Below are 24,831 nucleotides of genomic sequence, written 5' to 3'. Positions count from 1 at the left end.
AGTAGAGGACGATAGAAAATTGGACTATGATGAAGTCAGGAAATTTGCAGGCTTTACTTCTAATCAGCTAGCGCAAGACAGAGGTAATTGGAGATCACTGGGAGAGGTCTTCATCCTCCAGTGGAAAAAACATGTAGGCCAATAGTGATGAAAGAAAGCTCACCTGTCGGCTAAGACGTCTACACTGTCTTTTCACCAATGTGTAGGACCAAGACGGTCAGTCGGTTCCCAAGCAATTGCTTCATGCTGACTGTAACTGCATAGATACAGGAAAACAACTCACTGTTAATACCACCCGAGATTGACCACTAAATAAAAGAACCTCTGAGCACTACAAATACATTTAAGCATTCACCACCTTAATGTATAAATATAAAGGCCAAGTTACAATAACCATAAGCTTTATAACAAGACATAAGAATAAGGTAGTGAAACATACAGTAGCCGTAGGACGTTCAGTAAAATTTCTTTCAGAAATACTGTCGACCTCTGACAAGACGCCTTAGGCAGGGTTCAGTCATACAAAAAGAAAACATAAATAGTAGTAGAAGTAAGCATGCCTACGTGAAACCAAGAAACGAATTCAAGGACGAGAAAAAAAAATAATAGATTGGGGTCCGTGTACTTATACGAAAAGATAAATTTGGAAACAAATCGCGTAACCACGCGTTCGTCCAGCACGAGAGCTTCTAGAGCAAACGAGCACAACTGAAAACGAAGGATAAGTATTTAATCGGGATGGTCGTGGTTATTTTGTTCTGTATCAGTTCTAGCGATGAAAGCACAAGCACTGGAAGCTACCTGCGCCATTACCTACCACGTGACCTCCGACAGAAAAAACAAAAACAAAGAACAATTGAGTGCATGTACTGAAGGAGTATTTAATACGGTTGTCGCACCGCACACTTTTGGCCGTGATCGATCCTGATTAAGATCGAATTTCTGGAAGCGTTTGGCTTCATGCAAAATGTGGGGCGTTCATGCTTCCTTGCTCAATTTGCGGACGCGAGCCTGTCGCGGTCGAAAATTTCGATCTAGGACGGGCTCAATCGTGATCGAAAGTGGCCGTGTGACACCGGTATAAGTCTGCTCCCATCTTTAGTTACAGAATGAACCAATTAAGCCAAACCAAAGTATTATTTACCTGCCTGCGCCGAATACTGACGCGTAGCAGAACTTAATTATACACAACTCAATTGTCTGTCAGAATTACCTGAGGACACGTGAACGACGAATTGTTTTTTTTTTTCACATTCGGTGCTTGTTGGCACCGCCTGGAGTACACATGATTCACTCACATTTAACACATCTTGTGCTTTCCTTTAAAGAAATTACGCGAGAATTAATGCCACAATGACGCACCACAATAAACCGACGCTGAGCGTGACTACGTACGAACCTTTTATATGAGCATTCCATACGCCTCGCAAGCGGCCCTCGGTTTGAAGGCGGAGCGCTGTCGCGATGTGTACTCTAGGTACGCCATTTCGTCTACGTAGTGGATGGGCGATGTTGACGATAGATTCCACCGAAACAAAAACGTTCACTTCATCGCTGTTGAGGCCGAATGCAAGGCGTTTTCTCCTTTCCCACGAATCAGGGCCGTCGTAGGCACAGTAAACACACGATCACAAAGAAACACGGATGTTGTAGGCCGCTGGAGCCGTTCTTTCTCACGCATAATTGCGTCGCGTTCAGTCCGGGTGCTCACTCGGCGTCAGTGAGCACAAAATTTCACCAAAACAACGAGGTGCTGACACTAAACGCAGCAATAAACTATCTAATTACTCACAACTTCGACACTGTCACGAAGAACGTACACATGCGGCCGGCGGCGTGCCGCAACTCTGGATGGATGGATGGATTGATGGATGTTATGAGCGTCCCCTTTGGAACGGGGCTGTCGGTTGCGCCACAAAGCTCTTGCTACTATGCTGCCTAATATCCTACCTAGGTTAACCAACGAAAAAAAAAACACAATATGAACTACCACGTCCAAACTTTCTGATCCCATATTGTGAACTGTGCTTTTGTACGTCTCCGTCTTTTGTCGTTTCCCTACTTCTCTTCCACCAATCCTCCAATCGCCTCTTACTAATGTCTATTGCGAACCTGTTTGCTTTGCCACTGTTCCCGCTGAACCCAAGGGATTCAAGGAGGCCAGTGGTGCCTAAATCGACCGCTGGGTAGACGTCTTCACATTCTAATAAAATATGCTCCGTCGTTTCCCTAGCTTTACCGCAGCAAGCACATGCTTAAGTTCTTCTTCCTTCTTATATCTCGCTTTATAGGTGCGTGTTCTAAGGCATCCCGATCTCGCTTCGAAAACTAATGAGCTTCCCTTTGAGTTATCATAAATGGTTTCTTTCCTGATTTCGTTTTTTCCTCTTAAGTAGTTACTCATGGCAGGTTTCTTTTCCATTGCCGCCACCCATGAGATTCTTTCCGCCTCTCTGACTTTGGAATTGACGTTCTGTGTTGCTGTGTCGCCGACCCCACAGGCCGCATACTTGCTGGTAAGCTTCCTAGTTCTTTTCCTCCACTGTGAATCAATGTTTCGCCTGTACAGATACCTGAACACTCTCCCAGCCCATTTATTTTCTTCCATATTCCTCAGCCGTTCTTCATACTCAATTTTACTGGGAGTTTCCCTCACTTCAAAACTAGTCCAGCCCATATCCCCCTGCACAGCTTCATTTGTAGTCTTCCCGTGAGCGCCCAATGCGAGGCGACCCACTGACCTTTGGTTCCCGTCGAGTCCTTATTGTACCCCTGATTTAAAGCAAACAACCGCATTTACAAAAGTAAGTCCTGGAACCATTACCCCTTTCCACATACCTCGGAGGACCTCGTACCTATTGTATCCCCATAGCGCTCTGTGCTTCATTGTGGCTGCATTTCTCTTCCCCTTGACTGTTATGGTTTTTCCCTGTGTTTCCATATATCCATTGCCTTCGTTTATCCATATACCAAGGTATTTATATTCTGTTACCCGAGGTATTTCTTGGCCCTGTATCTGCACTGTCTGTTCACTGTTTTCATTGAATACCATAACACCTGATTTTCCAACACTAAATTTCAAACCTAAATTGTTGCCTTCCTGTCCACAGATATTAGCCAGACGTTGCAAATCGCTTTGCTTGTTAGCGAGCAAGACAATGTCGTCCGCATAAAATAAACCTGGGAGTTGCTGCTCTATTACTGTACCTGCCTGTTTGTATGAGAGATTAAACCCGATATTACTTCCTTCTAGCGCCCTCTCCATCCTCACCATGTACATCATAAACAGCAGCGGGGATAAAGGGCACCCCTGCCTCAGTCCCTTGTTGATATGAACTTTCTCCGCGCTCCTCATCCCTTCCCATTCAACGCAAACGGTATTTTCTAGGTAAATCTCTCTCAAAAGCTGTAGACAATCGTTACCTAAGCCTTCCCCTTCCAGAATATCCCACAAAATGTTGCGGTCTACGTTGTCGTAGGCTCCTGTAATGTCCAAAAAGGCCACATACAACGGTCTGCTATCTGCTTTTGATATTTCAATACACTGAGTAAGAACAAACAAGTTATCATCCAAACGCCTACCTATACTAGTGCAAATGTGAATAGTGCCCATCATTCGCCATAAAGAAGCGTAAACCTGCAAGAGATAATTGAAATTGGGTGTATATCGCAGTTACGCCTGTGAGATACACCCCTGCTTTTCTTGGCAAACAAAAGACCACATCAAAGGGACTCGTGCATGATAGAAGTGCAGGAAGAACACTGCCAAAAACAAGTAAAGCAGCGAAAATGTAAAATGACGATGTCCACTCTCGTTTTTTTCAATTAGCTTTGGAAGAATTATAGAGAAATATATATTTGCCAAACAATCACAGTTCTTTTGGATCCCTCGTTTACTGCTCTACGAAGTTAAGCGCCAAAACCAACTCGTGTTGTTATTTGGGAAGTTGCGTAACCATGCGTGGCCGCCAATCCCGTACAACCGCGTAGAGCGCATGCAGGACGCTGCGGTTCTAGACGTACTGCGCCCACCGTGGAAGGTTAGAAAAACACCCACATAAGCACAGCAAAGAAGTAGCTACGTAAGGCGGCTCGACTGATAACTGTAGAAACGTCACTCAAAAGACACGGAATTATTCTCCACTTGAGGCAGCGTTTTCTCTACTTCCTTTTTAAATAAAGATATGTTGATCAATAAATATTTTTACTAAGGGTGGTTAAATTTGTTAATTTTCGCTTTTCCTTCTTGCTTGGCTGTTGCCTTGGCTCTCTCCCTTAGTATCCCGCTTAATTTCTCATTTCCTTGCTACTCTTGTTTCCAGTTGACAATTTTGCACGAAAAGTGCTGTACAATTAGAGAGAAATCAGACAACGTAACGGATGACATTCATGTTGCTTGTGGGTTTAACGCTTATTGCAGGGTTTGATGATGGACGCTGTTTCGCAATATCTTATATTCCACCTTATCTAACCCATATCGCGGGTACATGGTTTTGAAGATCTGCCAGCGTCGCGGCGAGCCATCACTCGAGAACTAATCAAGCAAAAGGAAAAGTTAAACGCAACCGGCGTTTTCTCCGGCCGCAACTTATTCCACGAGCATGGAGACCAGCTGACTACGAATTAACTAAGCTACTTTAATTAAATTTTCAATAGTTGATCTAAGGTGTCTAAAGAAAATTAGTAGTTTGGAGCCCGTCCTCCAGATTATCTAGCGGAGCGAAGAGATTTTGATTGAACATGTTTCTGTACGAGCCATGCGAACAAAACTCCAATGAAGAGCTCTTGGAAAGCGATACTGACGCAAAAAAATAACGTCTGTAAAGTCTCAGAAAGAACAGCGCTTCAATACAGGACCTGGTACCAAGGGGGAACCACACACAGACACTGCTCTAACAACTTGAAGCGCTGTTCTTTCTGTGATAGTTAACAAACTAGCCCGTCAATCAACCCCTGGAAAGCTGAAGGTCCACCTGACCGCACCTAGTCTATTGTGATGTCACCAAAAGTGTGGCTCCGTGAGCATATTCCTTGTAGCCAGCCCGCTTTTGATTTTTAAAGCGAAACCTTTACTGGCCGCGAACTTGCGATTTCGCCGCGGATGTGCTCCGAGGAGGGACATGACGTCACACCGCGCTCCTCGTCGTTGCGTTCGATTCCGCTCGCTTCGCCAGCTGCGTCGCATGCCTGATAACATGTCGGAGAATTGAAAAGGAGAGATCGCGTGCGCCACAACCACAGTTGAGGCGGCAGTATGGACTCCGACAACTCTGATAAGCAGGAGGAGGGCTGCAATCGACATCGGAACGAGATGAAGAGGAAACGAATCGCCCAGGAAAGAGACGAACAGCGCGTCAAACGACTGCCTAAACACCGCAACATAGCTAAACACCCCAAAGGGTGCAACCATTTTTAGAGTGTAAAACAAAATTACACCCTTTGGGTACGTTGTATCTTTCCACACAACGACAAACGTCATCAGTCTTGTCCGCATTTCCTTTCTTTAATGCAGCGAGCCTGGTACTTCCCAGTAACGAACGGCAAGCGCGTTATCAGCATGACATAGCATTCCCGACCGGGAAGTAGCGGGCGCGGCGTTATGAAGCAAAAAAAAAAAAAAACGCAAGCAAGACAGATGACGAATACCGTGTTCGCTCTAAAGAACGTTTACACCCTTTGGGGTGTATATATTCAACACAGCGATAATCGTCGTCTGCCTTGCTTGCGTTTCATTTCTTGAAAACGCCGCGCCCGCTACTTTCCTGTCGGCAATGCTATGTCACGCTGATAACGCGTATGCCGTTCGTTACTGAGAAGTACCGGGCTCGCAGCGTTAAAACAAGGAAATGCGGACAAGACAGATGACGTTTCTTGTTGTGTGGCAAGATGCGACCCAAAGGGTGTAAACCTTTCTTACACTCTTAAAACGGTTGCACCCTTTGGGGTGTATATTTGTCCCACAACAATAATCGTCATCTGCCTTGCTTGCGTTTCCTTTCTTGAAACTCGGCGCTCGCTACTTTCCTGTCGAGAATGCTGCGTCACACACTGTAAACAAAAGTTAGCCGACATTGGGGTTTTTGCGGCTCATGAGCTTTGAAGACTACCTTGCACCAGAAAATTACTCTGGCATGAGGCAGTAAAATGCGTTACATTACATCGTTTTACTACCATCTCTGAGAAACGTAGTAAAAGGATGTCATGAGCCGGCTTTACGACGTACGGAGTTTTAGATCACGTGACCAAAAACCATCTATTGAGAGTTTAAAACCACGTGATCTGGAACCAACCTGAAGATCACGTGATTAAATACTACCACTTTACTCCCTAAGGTCTCGATCATTGCAAGCTCCGCCCAATCCAGTTAAGCCTATGCTCGGCGACAGGCACGGCCGCGGCAGAAATAGCAAAGATCGATGCCGTGGCGGTGCATCCACCAGCGGAACGGCAGAACGTTGGAAACTTGGAACGTATGTACGTCGCGTAAGAGGTGCCTCAAGTGGACGCGGCTTCCTGCCGGCGCGCCGCCCGTTGCACGACCGACGAGCCAATCGACTGCATTGCGTCAGTGCGAACTCATCGAGAAATAATGTTCCGATTCCGCTCTGCACGGCGAACCGGCGTGGCCATGCTCGCATTCAGCGACAAAAATCGCCTCAAGAATCGTTCCTGGACCGATCCTCTCTACGGCAGGTAAATATCTTGCCGTTCGCGAGGGATACCGCCATCGGCCGGCAGCCTACAAACGGCGAGTTGTCGCGTCTGCTGCTCCGGCCGGAAGCAAGCGTGTCGGTCAAAGTTCATTGCCAAGCACAAGCCCACTTTTTCATGCTTCTACGAGCTAGAAAACGACTGTCTCTTGTCCACTTTGAAGCTGTGAACGGAATCGTCACGACCCACTGTAGCACAAAATAAACAAAACGTTGGTAAGTTGTAGTGACAGTCAATGGAAAGCCTCACGCACTAGAAATAGATGCGATCATGTCGAGCGGTCTCACCAATTCAAGATGAGGGCATATAATCTCGTAAACACGACAGCTAGCGCTGTAGGAAGCGTGTATACGAGCGGTGATCATGAATTTGTGCTCAGTAGGCGTCAAAGAAGCCCGTAGGCCATCCACTATTGCAAGCAGACGGAGCTGCACGGACGGCGCGCTGATGGGCTCGTGTTCGCCAGCTAAAGCGGGAGACACACGGCCCGATTCGGTGTCCGATCCGGCGTCCGACGCGCCTGAACGGCAGCCGGAATCGAGGTGTTTTGCCGTGCCGAACCGCCGGATCGGACGTCCGGCGTGCGACAAACCGGGCAAATTTTCATCGTCTGATGTGTCCGACAACCGCACTGACCGCACCGTCGTTTGGCCGCAGCTAATGTGACGTTCTCTGACGTTCCCTCCACGGAGGCGGCGCTGGCAGGCCGGTTTCTCGCCGTCTTTTTTTTTCCTTGCCTGCTGCAGTTTGTTGCCGACACGAAATAGTTACCAGTTCAATAAAGTTATCTCGAACGTGTGCTTATTATGCAAAACAGCGCCTAGTACACTAGCACTAAGCTACCGTCGAAATCGGGAGCCGCGACGCGAGGGCCTTTCCGTGGGCAAACAGCACACACCGACCGTCTGAGCGAGGCTGCTCGCTTCGCTTGCACGTTTGCCCTTCGCAACGACTGCGTCGAGTAAACAAATTGTATTTAATTACGGGCTACCTAAGTGCACAGCGTTAATTGTTTTGGCAAAAATAAGCCCTCTTCATCGAGCTCGGGCTGAATCAAGCGCCGTCGGCCGCAGCGTCCGCCTAGCTATGCCTGCCGGCCGTATCGCTGGCTGTCACCGGAGCCGTCAGTGGACAACGCGCCGTCGTGAAGTGTTCTGTCATTTGCAGGGGCATAATTTTATTGACAGTGTTCACGTAAAGCGAAGCAGTGTTGTGCAGAGTTGTTTATATTGCGTTTCTCGCCGTGAATATGTACTCAAGCGGGGGGGGGGGGGGGGGGGGGCTGGACCTGGGCGGAGCTTACGCGCCGCTCGACCGTTCGGATACACGCACGTTGGATCGGACGCCAAATCGTACCGTGTGTCCCCTGCTTAAAGCTCGCTCATGGTTCGGCGTAAGTCCCTGTATATTCTTTATAAATAAGGAAGCCTACCTAGGCACTGTAAACCCAACAATTGGGGCCTAAATGCCTGCCCTCCTCCCAGCTGCGGCTTCGTTTGAGCGACAAAGTCCGATTTCGAAGGCCGTGCTTTTGTAAACTGCATGCCACTGAAGCGGTTGCGAATCTTGAAGGCGACATCCGCTTCATTTTTTTTTTAATATATACAGTACATTTTCTTAAACTTCGTATAAAAAAGTGCATATTTATACAAAGTTAACACTTTTTGACCCAAGAAATTTGTTAAAGTGTCCCTACCGATTGTTGTAAGGAAAAAACACGTAATTTTCTCATTTACGATACATTTTTCTAAAAACCGTAGAGTGGCGCCACTGCAGTATTTGTTTGGTCGACATACCACGTTGGTTGTAGTGAATGCAGCTTGCAGTAAGGCGGTATTTGAGTTATATTTTAGAAGTGCCTAGACAAAATCTGCTCCTTGTCGTGTGCAGTAACCATCGCAAACCCTCCGGACTTGTGTAACGCCGTTAGTTCGCCGTGTGTTTCGTGCGATCTACCAGTGTCGACAGTGAGTGTCTTACTACAGCGCCCGTCCGAGCTGCCTTTGTTCTGCCGAGCTGCCTGCCCGCGCTCTCGTGAAAAGTCTGGTACTGGAGCTTCGAATCGTAGTGTATGGAAGACTGTTGAAGGTTGTGCTTTTGTGGAGCTGGAGTTCATCGGAAGTTCTACAGTGCTTGCGCCAGAAAAACGTCGGTGCCTCGGTACCTTTGAGACGAAGGAGCGTTGGCCAAGTCTTTTTGAAAGGTAAGCAAGTTTGGCCCTTGCGCGCATTCTTGAACTTATGATTTACGTAATGAACGTTGTGTAACTAGCTAGAGCAACGCGCTTTCTGATCGTAGGTTGGCCGTCTTGCTGTGCACATTTAGCAAACAATTTCACGAAGCCTTCCTCTGATGTTACAGCGTACTTGCATTCTGCTGTAAAATATATGCTACCCGCCTTGATTGCTATGCCTGAATGGGCACACAATTATGAAAACACTGAAAGTTGCTGTTCGTTCGGTAGTTTTCTGGCAAGAAGTTATTCGTTATATATTCATTCCCGCAAGTACAGTACATGTGTAATGTATCCGTCGATGTATCATGGGCTTCGCGCGTTGGCACACGATTCCTATGTTTGACGCTTAAGCAGATAGAAGCTTGTATGAAGATTTTTCTATGTATACAGTTTGGTTTGGTTTGGATGACCACGTCGCGAGAACCTGTGTATTGTTTATGTTCTTGAGTGTCTTCGCGTATTTGTCTTCTATGTTGCAGACCCGACATAGGCCGATATTACAGTAACGAAGTTTATTTTTAATCGAGACATTTCAGAGACCGGCCTTTAAGAAAGACATAGACCAACCAATTCTTACGAACGGGATGCCAGCTCTTGCAATCGTAGGTTATACGGCAGTGCGTAATAAAGTAAGGACTGCGATTTTGTAGCGATACTTACCCCTCGATTCTATACCACTCTTGTCGCCCACCGCAAACGGCCGGCTGTTCCAGTACGTAGCACGGGCCGGGGCGACGGTCAAACCACTAACGAATAACGAAAAGGAATAGCATCGCTACAAAATCGCGATCTAGCTTTCAGAATGCTTTTCATGTGCTTAATATTTTTGTTTAATCCAATGCGCCACGTTTTACTGCATATTTGAGTTTTGTTTTTGATTGTCCTGGTAGCCTGTTGCTGATTTCGTTCCTTCCTGAAACTTCGCTTGTTACAAAATATCAGTGTAACCTCCTTAGATATAACAAAGAGACATTTGTGCAACCAGACGCAAATTCATGCAGCTGGCTGTGTGAGGCTCTCTTTGCAATTCCACATGACACTGGTAAATCACAAATTCCCAGGTTCACAACACAATAAATTAAACATTTCTTACTTTTGAAGGCTATGCGGATTCTGGAGGCATCCCTACATCAAGCAGGAACCTGCTGCACTGCTGGAAGCTGGACAGCACGACAATAAAGCACGTGATCTGTGTGCTTTCTCAAAGGTGCGTACAAAACTGGCGCTGCCTTTCGAGTTGTAGGACACATTTGTGTAATATGCAATCATTTTACTGTATTGCCATTTTCAGGATTTCTAGTGGCTGATCATGAATTTTATGTTTTGGTGGAGTGCCCTCAGTTTAATGAATTTACCTAAAGTAGCCTCATCTGAGTTAAATATAATTGGACGCTTGAGTAATTATGCCTTATATACTCCATATAGACTATATTAATCTAGCCAAAATGCCTTTTTAAGAACCATGAATTGAGGTTTCGTGTCTCGAAAAATGCGTTGTACCGCCTAAAGACATGGTTTAGGCAAAAGTGCCTTAAGCAATGCTTTCGCACAAAAGTTGTATCATCAAGAGTTTCATAGAAGCCTGTGTGGTCAGTATGAAACATGACAAAGAAAGACATAGACCAACCAAATACAACATTAAAAGCAATACATTTTGGCTTCCATATGGAAGCCTTGTTCACAATAAGGCTAAAAAAAAGTGGAAGTGCATATTTAATTAAGTAAGTTTTAGCATAAGATGGGCGTGGGCTCCTTGGTTTCAGATAAACGTGTGTCCTGTTGATTGCATCTCCAGGGAATCCGGGTACAGGCATGGCTTCCAATTTCTTTCCTGGCCGATTATGCTAGACACTATCCAGTCACTATTGTGTTTAGTCATTGCTGCATGCTCTGCCAAAGCATTTGATGCCACTCTTTTCTCATCCACGTAGTTCTGATGTTGGCGTAGCCATTGTTTAAAGTTGCCCATTGCCCTAATGTAGATAGTATTCATATACACATGTTATGTTTCAAAGGTCAGAATTCATGTCAGTAAAATTTTTGATACGGGTTGTTACTGGGATGGCTACCTCGTCGGTTTAGCATGGCTTGTCACTGGGATTGCTCTCTTGTTTGTTTAGCTTCTTGTCGGGTTCTTATGGATTTGATTTTGTGCACAATGAGATGTTACACACCTTGCATATACATGAAAAAAAGGTTTACAGCAGAGATAACATATATGCATGGGCATATATATGTGTCAATAAAATACCCAAGCCTCATTTCTGCCTACAGAAAAAGAAGTTATTTCTCCTCGAGGGCATGACTGCTTCCAATAATGAACCTCCAAGGGAAGATTTTCTCTAATCCCCATTTTTGATATCTACATGCTTATGTGGCATGTACAAACTGGACGAGTGGTCTAAATTTTAAATTTGAGTAATAATTGCAATAAATAACTCATTTCACCTGTCTTCTAATGATTCTAAAATTCTATGCTTCTACCTTGCCAAACCTTTTATGAAATTAGTTTGATGAGGCCCAATATACAGGGCTTTCTAAATTGAAGGTATCAGTACCTATTAAAGACTGTGCTAACTATGAAAATGCTGCTTGTGTATGTGGTTTATTCATTTCTCAGACAAAAGCTTTACACCCAAGTGCAGTCAGTAAATCGAAAACAATTGCGTCTTGTTCAATAGTTCTCGAGCACTTGTGCGTCACTATAGTCGGATACAACTTTAGAAAAAAGGGGAGGCCCCGCCCAGATGACTGAAGCGCGACGTCCGATTGCTTCCGCGACTAAAATAATCCCGCTTAAAAAATCGTGCTTCGGAAACGCGCAATTCTCGGTATAAATAAAGACTTTGATGACTGGATTAGTAGAGCTCTCATGTGCTACAGCACATGCCAGATCGCGACAGAAAAATAACCCCGTGCCTTCCACAACGCTGCCCGTCGTCTGCTCTTTAGCTTCATTGCAAGTGGCAAAAGTAGAAAGAGGAACTCTGCATGGCATTTGTGCTTGTTTACATGTACACGGCAAATTTACTACTCCTGTTCCGAGCTTCAAATGAATCAGTTGCTACTGAACAAGTACTTATATAAAACAATGCATTTATCGCAACCATTACAAACCCAAGATGCTCAGTGTCAGCGAAAGCACCGGGTTAAAGGTGAGGAGGGAGGTCAAAGCTTCGCATATTTCGGGTGGCAAACTGTCGACACCCTCGTGAAAACGCCCACAAAATGTGGAGAAAAGAAGAAGCGGCACGAAGTAGGACACATGTGCGCTGAGGTCGTGTGCACGATTTCTTTCACCACAACGAGATACCGACGATCGAGAAGATCACTAACGAGTTCTCGAAGCGTATGTGGTGTTATGTTTGTGCCCTGGGATTTGCCTGACGGAAGGCCAGTGCTATGGTTTGTCGACCGTGGAGGCAGCATTCATCCCTGCATGGTGCCTGCCTGCTTCGGACACGACTACGTGCACGGCTCGGGTTTTCTCGCGGCTGCACGGTGTCCACGACGGAAGCAGCCACTGGATCACGGACTGCTTTTCGGCCCCTCCCCGTCCCGGCAGCAATGCAACCCCCCCTCCCCCTCGTTTGTCCGGCGGCGCCCGCACCACAAACGACTCCCGCTGTGTTGGGGACAGTTTCCAAAGGAGGGCTGTGTTTCGACCCAGTGCCTTGCAGTTGGTTCCCTTTGTCCTATGCGGGCCATAAAACTTGACCGGCGCACCATTCTGACCGACCGCCAAATCGTCCTGACGCCGCAGCGCGGTTCAAGGAAGCGCCGGCCACCGAGAGCGGCATTAGGACACCGGAGGCTGCCCGGACCCTCTCTCTCTCGACCTTGTTTCGTCCTTGGGGACTGTCTGGGGGATCTTTGGACTGAGGGGTGTTATTTAAGCAGCTTGCAGCTGCTCTGTTGGTCTCTGTCCTGATAACGACGACAACATGTAAACATTGTATAAAGAATTATTCGCAGAGAAAACTCTCCTCGTCTCTGACTCTGCGTGAAGCGAGGTCCAGACCTCCTGCCAGCCACACATACCTCGGCAAACGCAACAATGGATCTCCCATCACTGAAGCGGTGTACTGTGTGTCAAGCACAGCAGCCAAGCATTCTCCCGTGGCCTCTCAAATAAATAAGCAGTTCATTTGATGATATATTCTTTTTAATGGAAGCCCAATTCTGAAAAAGCAACGTCCTGCACAGATCATGCTCAATATAAGCGTTGGCATGGAAACGTGCTGAAATGCCGGAAAATCTGAATGCAAATGCAGTTATTAATCCTGAATAACTATGTGGGGTCCGAAATGCTCATTCGGGCATCCACTGTCCAGCTTCACACGAAAAAGCAGTAGTCAACGTGAATGAAATTGACAGCCACTCTTAGCAGCCTGCACGCCAAAGCACATTGTGCTTTGCGTGCAGTTGTGCTGCCCCTACTGTTTTTTCCAGACCGTTGAGATGAATAATGCCAATGTCAGAAGGCCCAATACTCTATTGGGCAGCCACCTATGAGCATGACGGGCCCTGTGATGAAATAACAGTCATCAGGGCACGCTTCAAAGGCACCTTTAGCAGTCTGCACGTCAAAGCCCAGTCAAGCCGTCACCACTGTTGGTGAAACGGCAGCAATCAATGCGAGAATGACAGCCACTGTTGGCAGCTTGCATGCAAACACACATTCATGTGGTGGCATTGTTTATTTTGGTTACCTGGCCTAGGCAAGTAATGCGAATATGACAACAATTATCAAAAATCATTAGCTTAGTTAGGCCCAATATACTCAGTCGGGTAGCTATTAATAGCAGTAGTCAAGGGCACGCTTGAAAGGCACCATTAGCAGTCTGCACGTCAAAGCGCAGTCAATCCGTCGCCACTTTTGGTGAAATGGCAGCAATCAATGGAGAATGACAGCCACTGTTGGCAGCTTGCATGCAAACACACATTCATGTGGTGGCATTGTTTATTTTGGTTACCTGGCCCAGGCAAGTAATGCGAATAAGAGAACAATTATCAAACATTAGCTTAGTTAGGCCCAATATACCCAGGCGGGTAGCTATTAATAGCAGTAGTCAAGGGCACGCTCAAAAGGCACCATTAGCAGTCTGCATGTCAAAGCGCAGTCAATCCGTCGCCACTTTTGGTGAAATGGCAGCAATCAATGGAGAATGACAGCCACTGTTGGCAGCTTGTATGCAAACACACATTCATGTGGTGGCATTGTTTATTTTGGTTACCTGGCCCAGGCAAGTAATGCGAATAAGAGAACAATTATCAAACATCATTAGCTTAGTTAGGCCCAATATACCCAGGCGGGTAGCTATTAATAGCAGTAGTCAAGGGCACGCTCAAAAGGCACCATTAGCAGTCTGCATGTCAAATCACAGTCATACCGCAGCCATTGTTGTATTTGTTTATCTGACCGGGCAAGTAACACCAATGTAAGCACAATTATTCACCCTGAATAGCTCTGCTAGCATTGTGCTAAAAAATGCTGAGTGAAGTTGAATGTGTTTTATTGAGGCAATTATTTAATTCACAAGCCATCGGCATGTCGATCAACGGCCAGGTTCAGACAATGTCATTTGTGAAGTAATAAAGGGTGAACGTTGCAAAAGCTCTTAGTGCACTGCTTTGCTGGGCTCCATTCACTGAATAATGTCTTTGCAACGGCGAAAGCGTCAGACAGAAATCACACCCCACTGCACATTGTTATTCATGCTGAAAATTTTCACCATCATATGTGATAGGCAGTGAAACCGTTTGTTTACTAAGACTGCATGCATGAAAAATTCAACAGCATAGCAAGGTGTTTCACAATATGCAGCCTTTCATGTGCACTTCTGGCTAGCTGCCACATGCACTGACGCATAAACATGAACAGAGGTAAGAGGCAAAGTTACTGTGCAACCCACATGACGCTTTTAAGAAAATGTATCTCTAAACCTTTCTGTTTTGATGGGCGATCAAAATTTGTTTTGAGCAAGTTGGTTAGTCACATTGCAGCAACAGCACAAGAAACAAGGACAGAAAACGCAGCGAGTAGGCAGATTGAGAAGACGAGGTACACCAGCGAGAAAGGTTTTAATGAGATGGAAGAGGCCAGTTGTGCAGTGTACAGGAGTTAGTGCTTTGAATGAGATTGGCTAATGAAAATGTGTAAAGACTTTGCTGAAAGAAAACTAGCAAAAACAAATGCTAATATAGAATAAAAGGACAAATATGAGTAAGTGCAAACACGCATGGAAGCAGGAACGCTGGCAACACAACTTATGCGTGACTGTGCCACAGCACGCATTCTACAGGTTGCGTGCGCGGTGAGCACTGGTGGAAAGAAATCAATCGACGGTGCTATACACAACGCTCGAACACCGCTGTTAGACGCTCGGCTATCTCACTGTTGACAACAATCATTCACGCTAAGTTGACGGCGACAAATCTTTGCATTGGAGGCTTCTTTTGCAAATATTTTCTGTTGAGACGCTCATAGGTTTGTTTCACGCACGCACGCTTTTCTAATTTCTCCTCAGAATGGTTTTGCTCCATCACTTTACCCCGTCCGACGGAAAATGCAGCGACACGGTACACGAACTCACCCGCAGCTGACAGCAGGCACCAGACTTTGGCAAACTTTTCTTGTCCTAACTTCACTCGGGAGCGAAATAAAAAACATGGAACAAACAGGCAGGATGTTTGTATGCAGCAGTCACCGAGACATCCTGTTTTCAGGCAAAGCATAGCGCAGCATCAAATGCTCGCTGCAATGTTTCTTCGCCGGATCACGGCTTAGAATACACGCACGCAGCACAGATGCCGCATCGTAAGCTCGCAGTAATATTTCCGGCATGATAGACAATGACAAACTGTTTGGGAATTCACTGTGACGAGGCATTGACGCACACAGCTGACGCGACTTGGCCTAGTTCGAAGCCCGGGCGGCCATCTTCTCCGACGGCGGGCCACCGGCCGTCCGGCGCGTGACATCAGTTCAGAGTGCGCAACCATTAGTGGATGCTCGTGTGCATCCGCCTCGGAGGAGTAAACGCCTCTGTTTTTCTAAAGTTGTATCCGACTATAATCGAGCACAGCTTGACCCTTGGCCTAATACTAAATCAGGCTTGAAGCTTTCAATGTCTGCTAATCGCTAGAACAGCACCAGATCTCATTCTGTGCCAAGGGGTGGAACGCATTCGCTTAGAGCTAGGCAGATGAATGTCTTTCTTTCGCATTGAAGTTCCCAATACTTTCTAGTCTTAGGTGAAAGTACACAGCTCAGCACAACGCACGTATGGTATACGTAAGGGTACTTTGTTCTTTAAACCATATCAACAAGAAGCAGCTACTTCCGTTTTTGCACACCTTACCCTATTTCCTAACCTTTCCTTGATCAAAAGTGTAGAAAATTAATCTGTGCTTGTTCTATTGTTTCACAGGTAGACATCGGCGACGGTGTATATGTTGAAAAGTGCCTGCTGAAGAGGCTGCGCCTGGATGCTAACAACTCAGGCTTTCAGTTCGCGGGGGGCCTCCTTAAGGCTCCTTTTACAAAAGAAGAGGTTGAAGGGAGGCGCTACACATGGATGCGCAGCGATTGTTTGTGACATCGTCACTGCTGGCAGGCCTGGCCTGCCTTTTCGCTTCGTTCTGGGTCTTCCACGTTATCTACTCGAAAACGCCCACAGGGTTTTGACATTTATTGAGCACTGCTTTCTGGATTTGAGCTACACAAAGCTGCAGGTGAAAGCATTGGATTTAGTCAATATTTACTAGAACTATTGCTAGGCAAAAAAATTTTCAGATGCATATCCTCAAGAAAGTTTCTGTAAAAATTATTTTGCCTAACAAAAGCACTCGTGGGTTCTGTGGCTGGCAGCTTGCCCAAGCCATGTAGCACAGTGCTTGCTTTAAAGGGACACGAAAGGGAAAATTTATTTGAGCGTTATTAAATCATTTTTCTACAACACCGAAAAAACAACTCCCTCTAAGAGAATTGGCTTGATAAGCCAGATAACTTGCAAAAACGAAAACTGGTGTCGCCACCACCACCTTATAATTCCTGCACCAGCTCGCTGTGATATGGAATTTGATGGTGTCTGTTTGGGTCTAGCTAATGTTCTACTGGCCAATATTGATGAATTCTGTTGTAAAGGTGTCAAAGAATATACTTAGTTGAAGTATGACTCCACACTGATGTGCGGGCACTGCATAAAACTTGAAAGTTAAATCTTCATTTTCTCATCTATTAATCCGCTTATTGCCACAATGTTCATGAATACAGTTCTGAAAGATTGTTTTATCAGTCTAAAATCATTTATTGTTTCTCTTTAGTATCTCTGTAATGGACCTTTAGCAACAAAATGTGTGTTAGTTTGCGACAGGTATTCTCAGCGGGGGCAAGAGCACCAGCAGCATGCTCAGTGATTCTGTACCAACTGATAATTTGAAGGATGTCCTGTGCCACTAGGGTTAGGCCAACGTGGCTCTGTGTTAATCACCACAAGTGTATTATGCAAAACTTAATGGCCCAGAAATTGGTAATTCAGGGGGGAGTTGAATTAGCTGTTTATTTTTTTTTTCTTTATCATGGACTTCTCACATTACACTTTGTCACAACGCATTCACTTTAAAGTAACTGGAGAATAAGGTGGTTTGGTATTCAGACATGCCTTCTGTGTGTAAACAGTGTTAGATGAGCAATACAAAGATACACCATAGATGCTGACTGGCAACATGAAGGGGTTTGAGGGCAGCTACGAATATACATCCTTGTAGTCGTACCTATAGCACTATGTTCAATTTGTCACACAAGCATATGGCATCCATCACAACTGCATGCCTAGAAAAAGACAAGGGCAACACACTCAATTACCTTTTATTCTATCTAAGAAGCACTACAATATTTAGGCAACGAAATTGACATCTGGCTTGTACCCATAAGTACTGCAATACAGTTGTATAACATGTTCCTCTTGTGTGGAAAAGGGGCTGCATACGTTTTCTTTGAGCACAAGGGGGAGTGGTATCAGTTAAAGCCCCTCCATCCACGCGCCACTGCCGCTTTCTTAAGTAGCGACAACCTTTGTTGTACGCCGCCTTTTCCCCTGACATCAAATCCGGTTCCAGCATTTCCAGTTTCAAAGTTTCCGGTTCCGGCGTTACCGCTTCCTGGAGTTGTGCTGCGGGAATTTCCGCTTTGACTGCCGATGGTGAGATGCCCACGCGTGCTTAGCAGAGCTGTGGTAGTCACCATGAGAAGAATGCAAAGGCGACAAGCTGTTGTATTCCGCTGAAGTAGTAATTCTCGGTCGCTGTTTTCTAAATGCACGAAAAATGGCAGTGGTCTCCAAGCGCCCAGGCACTACATTCCACTGTACGTTGTCTCGTGGCACAACCCGTCGCAGGTTGACGCGAAACAGCGAACACGATCAGATCGCTGGTTACAATAGGCGGTGGTACTTGGATGGAATCGCATTCACAGTTTAAACCGCAGCTGGTGCAATTAAAGCCTCTCCATCGACGCGAAAGTAAACAACGTTAAGAAAAACATAGCGTTACTTCCACTCGGAACAGGAAGCTGCAGCTACGGAAGTTCCGCTTGACGCCGGAAGCTAAGGGGGCGAGTGGCAGAGGAACGTGGAGGAAGAGGGTAGGTTGGCGGTACTTAACCTGGTCGGCGGAAACGTGTATGGAGGGGCTTTAGTATCAGTTAATGGCTGTTTTCACATATATGTTTTGTCGTGTGTATTAGCAATCACCACTTTCCTTATCTGAGTGAGGTCATTTTTTAGAAAGTTTGAAAGTTTATAGAACATGTTGCTCATGGTTGTTGCAGTTTTCTTCCTAACTATCCATTCATTGCACTGTGCACCCATGTCTTGGGCAACTAGCTGTTTGAAGGTCAGCATGCTATCGATGGGTCTAATGATAATCTCTAGTGCCCTCTCATTTGCTTGTTGCAATACTTAAGAGTTAGATTTTGTATATTGTGTCACTGGTTTATTTTCACTGTACTTTAGTTTCACTACATCTTGAATGTGTTGTGATAGTTTTTCTTTTGCAATGAAAGATATGGTGGGCAGTTGCCGACACTAATGTTTCGCTGGGCAGTAATGGTCATTAGCAGCAGATGCTAGCTGCCCTTAAGTGCAATGTTTTTATGTTGCACAGTATTGTTCATGATCCATTGAATGCACTGCACGCACATGTTGTGGACAACTGCCTGTTTGAAGAAATTATCTGCATATTCAGTGGGTCTAATGTGAACATCTCTACTACTGACTTAGCTTCACTACATCTTGAATGTGTTGTGATAGTTTTTATTTTGCCGTGACAGATGTGGTGGGCAGTTGCCGGCACTAATGTGATAGTACGAATGCTTGCTGTATTTACCACATGGTTGTTTCATTTCGTCTGAGGCAGTAGTGGCCGTTAGCAGCAGATGTCATTTGGCCTTAAGTGCAATATTTTTATGTTGCATAGTTTTGTCCATAATCATCCATTGAATGCACTGCAGACCCATGTTCTGGACAACTGCCTGTTTGAAGGAATGATCTGCATATTCAGTGTGTCTAATGTGAACATCTCTAGTACTGCCTGTGTATTTGTGAGTTAGATTTTGTATTGTGTGTCATTTTGTTTTCGCTGTGCTTTAGTTTCACTACATCGTGAATGGGTTGATAGTTTTCCTTTTGCAGTGAGAGATATTTGATGGGCAGTGGCCGGCACTAATGTGATAGTACGAATGCTTGCTGTATTTACCACATGGTTGTTTCATTTTGTCTGGCGCAGTAATAGCCGTTAGCAGCAGATGCCATTTGGCCTTAAGTGCAATATTTTTATGTTGCATAGTTATGTTCATACTAATCCATTGGATGCACAGCACACCCATGTTCTGGACAACTGCCTGTTTGAAGGAATGACCTGCATATTCAGTGGGTTTAATGTGAACGTCTCTAGTACTGACTGTATATTTATCAGTTAGGTTTTATATTGTATGTTGCTTGTTTTCACTGTAGGCTGCTGAGCACGAGGTCGCGGGATCGAATCCCGGCCATGGCGGCCGCATTTCGATGGAGGCGAAATACGAAAACACCCGTGTACTTAGATTTAGGTGCACGTTAAAGATCCCCAGGTGGTCGAAATTTCCGGAGTCCTCCACTACGGCGTGCCTCATAATCAGAAAGTGGTTTTGGCACGTAAAACCCTATAATTTAATTTTTTTTTTCACTACTTTAGTGGGATTGCACATTGAATGTGTTGTGATGTATTTTATTTTGCTATGAGAGATCTAATGGGCAGTTACCAGCCCCCGGTCTTTGTATTAGTACAAATATTTATTATGCTTATCACAGCATTTTGTAAGGCTATAGTTTTGTGATGATTAACTCATGCCTGACTTTTTTATGAGAAACATGTCACAACTAATAAACAATCACTCATGCTTGGGATCCATGAAATCATCCTTGTAATCTTTCAATTGTCTTCGAACTACTTCCACATCAGGCCCAAGAAACTCCAGAACGCGCTTGAAGAATTACTCTCGGAAAGAACCGAGAAAACCTGATGAATGAGGTAAAAAAATACTCCGAGATCAGCTCCAAGAAACCACAGAATGGGCTTGAAAATTTCTCTCAGGTAGAGCTACGAAACCTTGATAACGAGGTAAGAAAATACCCCGACATCAGTACCAACAAACTCGAGAATAGGCCTAAAAATAACTCCCAGGAATAGCCTAGAAAACTGGATGAATGATGTAAAAAAGTAATCCCACATCACCTCCAAAAAACTCCAGAATGGGCTTGAAAAATTACTATCAGATAAAGCTGAGAAAAGTTAATGAAGGAGGTAAAAAAATACTCTCACATCAGACCCAAGAAACTCGCGAATGGGCTTGAAAAATAACTCTCAGGAATAGCCGCTAGAACTTCGTGATGGGAGTAAAAATATAGTCGCACTATCGTCCCTAAAAACCTTCCCACAGATTAAAAAATTACTCTCGTTTCTACATGCAAAAAACTTGGTCAGCATGGTAGTAAATTTTTACCTCGACTGGTACGTAGTAAAAAAAACCCAGAAACGGGAATGCGATACAGGACGAGCGGTTTACTCCCGTTTCGCGTTATTTTTGTTTAGTGTGCACTGATAACGCGCATGCCGTTCGTGACTGGGAAGTACCCGGCTCGCAGTGTTAAAGAAAGGAAACGCGGGCAAGACAGATGACGATTATTGTTGTGGGACAAGATACGCCCCAAAGGGTGTAAATTTTTCTAAGAGTGTAGAGTGCGGCACATATACACCTCAAAAGGTGTACCTTCGTCTGAGAGTGTAGTTACGGCTCAGGCGCGTTTATATATTTTTTTTGGGGGGGGAGCGGCGTTGATTTCGCCAAATATGTGTTTAAATAACCTCTATATTGCATTCATCCCCGAGAGTAGACGTAAGCGGGGAAATGCTCGCACACTCTCAATCACTCTCTCTCTCACACGCACAAACACACGCGGACTCTCGCAGGCATGCACACAAACACGCACAAATAGATACGATACATCTTTGCCTGCATTCACATTTACACACGCCCATGCACGCATGCATACACGCTCAAAAAAGTACGCGCGAACGTGTCTTTGTTTTGTTTTGTAATTTTATCTTAGAGCGCGCACTCTGAAAGAAAATTACACCTTTGGGTTGTATTTTGCCACACTACGATAATCATCATCTGTCTTGCCGGGATTTCCTTTCTTTAACGCTGCGAGTCCGGCACATCCAAGTCACAAACGGCATGCGCGTTTTCAGCATGACAGAGCATTCTCGACAGTAAAGTAACGAGCGCGGCGTTTCCAAGAAAGGAAACGAAAGCAAGCCACATGACGATTATTGTTGTGTGACAAATATACACTCCGAAGCGTGTAAACTTTTCTTAGAGTGTGTGGGAAGTATCGGGCTCGGTGCGTTAAAGAAAGGAAATGCGTTTATCGTTGTGTGGCAAGATACGACCCTTTGAGTCGTATCTTGCCACACAATAGGTACGAAGGAAGGAAGGAATTAAAACTTTATGTGGTCCTACAAGTAGTGATAATTAATCACTAAGCGGGCCGCTCCCACGTTGGGACCGGAAGGCCAAGCCTCACGGCCACATCGTGAGCCTGCTGGACAGCCCAGAATTGTTCATCCAGGTCCGGGCTGCGAAGTGCAGCCTCCCACCTGGACGCATCCTTGATCGCCGAGTCTTCAATTCTTTCGCAAGACCAGAGCATGTGTTCGAGCGAGGCTAAAGCACCACTTCCAATTTGAACACGGCTCTGGGCGGCCGGCGAGGCCGGCGCTCCGCGGAGCGCCGCGCGTGGGCGCCGGGGTAACTAATGCCCCAACCACTGGCACGCGCCGGAAAGCTTCGGCGCGCGCCGAAGGGTCAAATGCGTCAAAGCGTCGGTCGGGAACTCGGGGAAGCGGAACGTCGCGCAGCTATTATGTCTACTGCCGATGCTAGAAGTTTGCCGACGCGCGGCGAAGCTGCGCCGGCGTGCACCAATGAGAGGCTGCGACGCCTCGCAGGCGTCAACCAATCGGAGGCTGCGGAGCCTCCGGCTGCTAGGCCTGTAATGGCCGACCGTGCGGAGACGCCGGCACCAACGATCGTCCGAGTTTTTTGGACGCACGACGCGCGCGACAGTGTTCCTGAAAGACAGTGTTGTAATAGTAGGCCGACAACGACACGATCAACCGACCGACGACCGTGGGTTGTGGCAGTGCGACGTGGATCCGAAGCCACTTCGAACGACGCCGACTAATCCAACCTGCCCACTGGGTTCCGCCGGGCTCGGTACGATCGTCTGCTAAAACAGCCAACCGAATCACGATTGCCGCAACGTCTGTGCTTGTTGTATGTGCATATTGTTGTGCTCAAAACGAATGGAAACACGTTTACTAGCTCCGAAGTCTGGATAATCAACACTCGCCTATCGCCGATGTTGTTTACGTTACGCGTAGGCCTAGCGCGTCCATCGAGTTCGTAACTGGCGAGTGAACGAACTCACCTGAGAAACTCTGTCGAAGGAAATGAATTTTCAGGTCCGTTTGGTGCTGCAGTGATTTAAAATATGGCACTCTTGACTTCGTGTGACCTGTGATGTGGTGAATGAACCGTGTGGAAGTTGGGTTGGTCAACCGCGGCGTGTTTCGTGTGGTGTCGGTTGACTCAAGTTTAACGGGCAAGCTCTGCGCTGTTTCCAGTGGTATAGATAACTTCCGAAAGCGAAATACACTAGTAGCCGAACTATTGGAAGTACTTACATAATCAGCCGTGCCGCCTGTTTCAGCTGACACTGCGCTCTTCTATTCGGCATGTGAATCCAGTTCAGTACAAGTTCACTGTACTCATTCACTCACTTCTTTCTAGTGCGTCCGTCTTTTGGGCTAGTTGGGCATAAATCGCTCGTGAAGCAATCAAGAACACTGACGCTTTGAAGCATACGTGACAACGCAGTCATGTTTGAGTCAGTGTGTCGTTATAGTTGAGCACTGCAAAAAGAAATTATCTGTTTGCAACGTGTGCCCTGTGTGCAGCGCATAGCAGGACCTGCATCATGCAAGACCTATGCATGTAGCAGCGTATACCACGATTGCTTCGATGCCCGCTTCAGAAGCAGCAAGTACTGAGTCAATGAAACTGTAATTGATTTTTTATCTCACTTTTTGCTTATGGAAAGTGTAGATGGTGTGAGTGCATTGTGGGGAAGGTGAAAAGGTGTCATCAGTGTTTTGTGCAGTCAGTATGCTTAAACTGCTGGAATCCCTTCAGCCTCTACTAAAATATTTCTTGCTGCGATACTATAAATTGTAGTCAGGACAAAGATCTACTCAAAACCAAGTTACTAATGCATCTGCGCAGAATATGTTTGATTAACAAGTTAACGCTTCCACAACAACAATATGCCGATGCACAGCCTATGTGCTTACAATAAATACATGCCGTAAAGGTGAACGACTGGGCCTACAATATCAAACTTTGTAGTAGCACCGTAAAAAGTGCTGCCGTGCGTATCAGCTACAACGAAACTGCTGCATGTCCAACCTTCTTCCTTGGAGGCACTTCTATAAAGACTGTTCGGGCCGTTCCCATTCTGGGTGTAGCACTTAGCTGTTCTCTCAGCTTTTCCGCATATGTCACCAGCACTGTATGTAAGCACCGGCCCTTTCTTGGGTTTGTGTCCCGTGTCTCCCTTCCATGATAACCTAAGGTTTTCCGAGCACTCTACACTTCTATCATTCTGTCACGACTTGAGTACCTGCTCATCAGTATAGTTCCCGTACCAAACTCGCGACGCTAACAAGCTTAAGCTTGTTCAGCGCCGGACAATACGGACCCTTTACTCCCGTCTTTTCGGTTGTCACAAGCTCATGCCAGCCTTCGAGGATTGCCTCAAACCCCTCAAGTAGCACACCCTGCAATACCAACGCAACATTGCACTAGTCTATACTGCAGGGTGTTTGACGTCTCTCTGGACAGCACTAATCTTTCTTCAGTTCGTCTGAACAAGTCAGCACAGCCTGAGCCCTCATCACGCCTCTATGGCCCGACACCAACAACTCTATGATTATATCTGGCATGCAGAGCTTTCTCTCCACCCCCCTGGTGATTTGGATTCTCCTTCCTTGGAACCAGACTTCATTGGCACTCCTGTGTGTTGTGCACCTGTCGAATGTGTGCGTGTGTGCCGTGCTGTGTTATTGAGCAAGTGTGTGTGCACGTGGAGGGGAAGGAAGTGTCTTCTGCATCCTGCAAATTTCTGCTTTAGATGGCTGGTTATCAGATGCTCTAACATACAGGCATCAGCCTTCTTTTTAGTCTAGTGTGCCAAGTTACCACTAAGATTATTATTATTATT

The 24,831-nt window shown here is 45.9% G+C and overlaps 1 long non-coding RNA gene across 1 annotated transcript; it reads left to right on the top strand.

Moving 5' to 3' along the window:
* The first annotated feature begins 7,994 nt into the window (after window positions 1-7,994).
* LOC129384349 (uncharacterized) lies at window positions 7,995-20,403 on the top strand. The gene is made up of 3 exons (XR_011891361.1): window positions 7,995-8,914; window positions 10,049-10,154; window positions 16,381-20,403. It is a non-coding gene; the product is annotated as an uncharacterized lncRNA (long non-coding RNA).
* Window positions 20,404-24,831: the final 4,428 nt, after the last annotated feature.

Source organism: Dermacentor andersoni, unplaced genomic scaffold, assembly GCF_023375885.2.
Source record: "Dermacentor andersoni unplaced genomic scaffold, qqDerAnde1_hic_scaffold ctg00000042.1, whole genome shotgun sequence".
Taxonomy (NCBI): Eukaryota; Metazoa; Arthropoda; class Arachnida; order Ixodida; family Ixodidae; genus Dermacentor; species Dermacentor andersoni.
This window is presented reverse-complemented; position numbering and strand designations above follow the sequence as displayed.